Source organism: Aedes aegypti, chromosome 3 (assembly GCF_002204515.2).
Source record: "Aedes aegypti strain LVP_AGWG chromosome 3, AaegL5.0 Primary Assembly, whole genome shotgun sequence".
Classification (NCBI taxonomy): Eukaryota; Metazoa; Arthropoda; class Insecta; order Diptera; family Culicidae; genus Aedes; species Aedes aegypti.
In genome coordinates this window covers 291,592,938-291,598,937 of record NC_035109.1, presented here as the reverse complement: position 1 = coordinate 291,598,937, position 6,000 = coordinate 291,592,938, and positions in this window count along the sequence as shown.

Genomic DNA, 6,000 nt, shown 5'->3' with positions numbered 1-6,000 from the left:
TCTGTCGTTACTTTCTTTATACTTGATTGTGGTTTATCATGGATGATTCTTCTCCACTGGATTCATTCCTTTGCCAATCGCTTCTAGTCGCTCTGAACGTTAAGTGCCCTTAGGTCCTTCCTCCTCAACTGCAAAAAGCCATTGTGTGTGCGGCCTCGTCCAAGATCTCTATAGAATATTATTTTTGCTAGTCGTTCATCCAGCATCGTTTTCGGTTGATTATCGGGTAATCTTCACGTGCCCTAATGAACATCTTTGAAGGGGAAGAAGGTTCTTTGGACTACCATGCCACGGAAGATTGCAAAGTTGACCATTGTCATTCGATACGGCGGGCAGGCTGTTCCGCCCGATTACTGGTCTGTGCATTTTCTCTCGTTCTACCTGTGCGTTAATGTGACCCATAACGATTTTCACGTCACGCGGCGAGCATCCATCTGCTCCAACTGCGCGTAAAACGTCTCTTTCTCGTCGTCGACTCTCCCTTCGTTAGGGTAGTTTACGTTGTAGTTGAAGAAACGGCCTTTTATCCTCATCTTGCACATCCTTGCATTGATCGGCTCAACGTTTGATCCATGAAATGCTCGAGTTAGGAAGTAGTGATGACCAGAGCTATTTTGGACGCTCCTTCCAACGTTTTACAGCCCATCGTTGCATGCGTTAACCTAATTTCGACTTGATGTGGTAGAAGTTCTTTCATCCGCAGCCATGCAAAAAAATACCTACTGGCTAAATTCTTCCCAAGAAACAATTTTTGCTTTAAAAAAAGTTTCTCAGAGTAATTTTAATAAACAATTGTGTAGTTGATTAATAATTGACTTAGTTCAAATAAAACCATTATTCAAGCCTTATTCGTTCATAAATGGAGAATCTATTCAACAACAACCATTTGAGCAACGTAATATAGTACATGTTTATTCAATGATTTTAGTAACATTATAAGTAGCAGACAAAATATTTAATCAACACTTAAACCACCAAGTATCCCCAGAACATCCAGAAAAGCTTGTTCAGCGATTGTTGAGTAGGATTGTATGACGTGTTGTTTATAAATTGTCGAAGAAAAGTTGTAGATGCCATTATTAGATATCTCGATTACACAAAATAGTAAGCTCTTTTCAGCATTAGTTCAACCATAAAAGTATGCTGGACAATAGCAAAAACTTTCGTATTGATTTCTTCAGTTTACTACACATTCAAATCTGTGTACCGTAAATCGGAATAACTTTGATAGTTTTTTTCGAAGAAAACTTGAATATTTATGCATGCTGATTCAAAGAATTATAATTTATATTATTAAAACAAGTACCGGTATCCTCACTATCGATTGCAGTTCATAGATTTCCAAAAGATTTATTCTTAATTAATATATAATTTTTCATATAATCGAAAGTCGGTTTTCTGTTTTGGGGTAACTTTGATAATGGAGCATCAATCGAACAAAATTGAATGAATTACGGAACATTTGTAGGGCGTTGCATACCTTTAGTCATTTAACGCTATATGGAAATTTCTGACTTAGATTACAGAAATGGTCCCAGTTTATAAAAATAGTTTTTGCTAAGGGTTTTGAGACCGAATTCGAGTTCTACTATAACAAGGCTATCAAGTACACTGAAAATAATCTACACGTTCGATCCTAATTCTTTTCAACGTGGATCTGTCGTGTCGAATTGCAAAGTGAAATGACGTGTAAAACTTGTGATTCTGTGAAGGATTGACTTTGGTTCGATAGCAAAGTTTTTTACACATGATTTGAACGTGTTTTACAATGGTGATATCCATCACTAGTAGAACTAGTTTGCCTATCATGACAAGGACTCACATTTGCCGTCCACGCGTAACATGTTAAATGACATGTTATTTTTGAAGAAACCGGGTGCACGCAAAGGGTGCCTGGAATCAGAAAATCAAGCAATCGCTAATAAATCCTACTGCAAAGTTTTCGATAATTTGTAAATTAACGTGTTTTACATTTTAATTTCGATTGCCGATAGCGACTGGTTTTACACCATCGATCGATGTGTTTTACAATTAGTGAAAATTCACGTGTGAAACACATTGATCCAGCTTGTAGAATGTTTTCAGTGTATAAGTGACGAATTCATTATGACTTCATCAAATAGTGATCTTAGAACAGATTGTTTGTAAGTATTTCAAAATTGCTAAAATTTTATAAATTTTCCATATTTGCATATAAATCCTCAAATGTACTTGATTCCAACGAAAATAGCTTTAACATGAAGTGTCATACTAATACTCTTTACTTTTGCATTCGTTTTGCTTAACAGATTAGCAGGAACTTTGTTATATCGTTTAGTATGTTGAGAGTCTCGCACTATCAAAGTTACCCGCATTATCAAAGTTACCCCGTTTTACGGTACCTAGAAAATTCAACGCATTATCATTAAATTTGAATTAATTGAACATTGTTAAGATGTCGGGGTTTGAACTCAGGACCTTCCGATTCATAGGCGCATGCATATCCACTGCTCTAACCAATGTTGTATACATGAGCAGATTGAAAGCAGTATTTAAAGATAAATGAGGAACTAAAGTGCTGCTCAGAAAACATAAAACATTTAATCGTCACTTTATGCAGCAAATACTCTTGTTAAACAGAAATGTTTATTAATTGCCCTGAATTGTTTCTTGGGTTTTCACTCAACCGGCAGATTAAATAACTAAACTTTCAGTGCTATGCAACTAACTCAAATATGAGGTAACGCACAGAGGCTCGGTTTTTGGGTTGTTTTGCTCTTCGCTCTGTGACAATAATATAAAAGGAGCGAATGAAATAGGGAGAAAAATTACTCAAAATTAATAAAATAATAAATTACAACAAATGCTTGAGGAGGAACTTATTAAAATTTACTTATTAAAATTTTACGCTGCAATTTTTCTTACAACCTTTTAGAAAAATTATCGAAGTGAATCAAAAGTGCCAAGAATAGGATCCGGCTTCCTACTAGATACCATTGTTACCAGAAATTACCACTGATTATTTAGGATTTTCGTGAATTGTTCTTACAATATTTGCAGGGATTACTTAAGAAACATTATCATTCTTTCAAAAACATTCATTTTGAAAAATATTTCAAGATCATAGCCCTTTTTTTACAAGGGGGAAATCTGCAAACAGATACCCTGAGAAGGTAACTCAGGGAATGCGGGGATGACGCACCAACGATGACCCGCTAAAACCAGCCTTTGCACTGCGCTTGAGCAATTCTTTTAGAATTGCTCAAGTGGTGAACAGTGCATCGACATTACCCTTGGCATCAGACCCTTATCTCCCGGAACCACCTTACGCTATTTCTACGGGGAGGGGCCTGTGCATATAGCACAACACGTGTAGCAGAAGTAGCCTAGGCAAACTGCTTCTCCTAGCCGACTTAAACAATGTTACAAGGGACCAGCCTCGGCAGGGCTAATCTTCTTTAGCCAACTCTTGGTCAGCGCGCCATAGGCGCTGCAATTCTAACATAATGTGAGTGACAGCCGTAGTTATGCTGTCATGGTGAGACAATAGCCCTAGATCAACTTCGATGTATAGCTATTCCACGTATTTTCAACGCAAAGTTCCGGAATGTCGATTCCTACAGGAGATATTTCACTGACGGGTCACATATCAATGGATCCACTGGCTTCGGTGTCTTCAATAAAAACTCTTCCACCTTCAGAAAACTTCAGGAACCTTGCACGGTTTATGTTGCTGAGCTGGCAGCAATCAACTTCGCTTTGGGGATGATCTCAAACATGCCCGCAGACCACTTCTTCATCTTCTCGGATAGTCTCAGTTCTATTGAGGCACTCCGATCGATGAAACCTGTAAAGCATGCATCTTACTTTCTTACAAAAATAAGAGAGCAGATGTGAGCCCTGGTCGAAAGATCATATAAGATTACCTTTGTATGGGTCTCCTCACATTGCTTAATTTATGGCAATGAGATGGCGGACTCTCTCGCAAAGGTGGGCGCTGACGAACACTGAAAATATTCCACACGTTCGATCCTAATTCTTTTCAACGTGGATCTGTCGTGTCAAATGGCAAGGTGAAATAACGTGTAAAACTTGTAATTCTGATGAGGTTTGACTTTAGTTCGATAGCAAAGGCCTTCACATACAATTTCAATGTATTTTACAATTGCGATATCAATCACTAATGGAACTAGTTTACCTAACATGACAAGGACTTACATTTGCCATCCACGCGTGACATGTTAATTAACATGTTATTTTTTGGAGAACCGTGCGCCCGTAATGGGTGCCTGGTATCAGAAAATCAAGAAATCGCTAATAAATTCCACAGAAAACTTTTCGAAAATTTGTAAATTAACGTGTTTTACATGTGAATTCGGATTGCCGATAGCGACCGGTTTTACACCATCGATTGATGTGTTTTACAATTAGTGAAAATTCACGTGTGAAACACATTGATCGAGCATGTAGAATGTTTTCAGTGAAGGTGAGATTTATGATAGACGAATTTCACACGATGATTTTTTTCATTTAGAATATATTTTGTGGAATGCCGAACAACGAGGAGTGAAAATTTAGCGCAACACCCAGCAGTTGAAAATGAATCCGATTTGTCCTTCGGTGTGCCGGAAAACTCTTTATGTATAAAACAATTCCTGAAAAAAGAAATGAATGTCTATAATTGTAATATTTATCTTTATTTCGTTATATTTTTCATACTTACGAACGTCCGTTGTGGATGAAGGAACCGTCTATTCAGTGAGAAAAAATCCAGCCATCTTTTTGACAGATGTCTTGCTGATTGTTTCAGTAAACTAGCAGTTTACTGAATATCCAGCAAACAAGATTTGGTATACTGAATTACCAGGAAAATTTGAATTGCTGAAGTTCTTTCAGCAATTCATTTTGCTGGAAGACAAACTCTAAATTTGGTGTATAGAGATGTGTTGAGCACTCGCGATCTTATTTATATGGTCGCAATTTACGATTTCCTTAGCTTGTCTTGTAAAAAAAATAATTCTCTTGTGTTCTCTTCCCCAGTTTTTTTTTGTGTTTTGTCCCCTTTGTGTTGGATCGAGGATCCTAGCCATCCGGCAGTCAAATAAGTACCGGCAAGAAATCGCTACCAACGCTATGAAACGAAAATCAAGATGCCACGTTACACCTCCCGGAATAGCTGCTGAAAACCCTGATCCCAATCCCTACCATGTCCTTCCTTCAAAAAATATGACCACTAACCTCGAGCTGCTACGAGTACCCTGGCTCCATCCCATATTAATCTTGAACTAAAAAAGCCAATTAATTGTATGTAATAAAAATACAAAAAATGAATTTTGGCTCCGTAAAGCGTTAAACGCATTTGAGCTTCAAATAAACAAACTAGATAAAAAAAAAGATCATAGCCCTAAAACTTCTAAACAGAAGTGCCTGGTGCTTGTTTGCTGAAAAAAACTAGATAAATTCTTCGGAAAACACCATGCGCAAATCTAATAAAAGCCTGGATGGGGCTTCCTGTTAGCCCCTCAGATAATGAATCCGATCTCAAATCAGGAGCGGTTAATTATACTTATTTAACCCGTATAGGCCTGAGTGAAAACAGAAACGCTAAAACCCTCACTGGTCAGCAAATACTTCAGGAATTCAATCAATTTTTTGTCAGTATACTGGTACACATACATATATAGTTTCTAAAATTCACCAGAGATACTCGGGAATATTCCTTTGGCTGGAGTTATTTCGAAGGGTCATTGGGACAAATTAGTTATCTGTTTTTGAAATTTATCACATTGTTCGTCATATCTCTTGACCATCCGGCTCATAAGTTCTTTAAAATTTGAAGAAGAAAAGGATCAATTTTTATCCAAATTGATTTAGAGTCTTTTAAAGTTAATCAAAACCCATCCATGAAAGTATTAATGTTTTGTTTCAACATTTTGCCAAGAGATTATTATGCAATCTGTTTGAATGTTATGATGTGATTCAAAAAAATTTGTACCAGATCCTGCATGTAGGTTCGATATC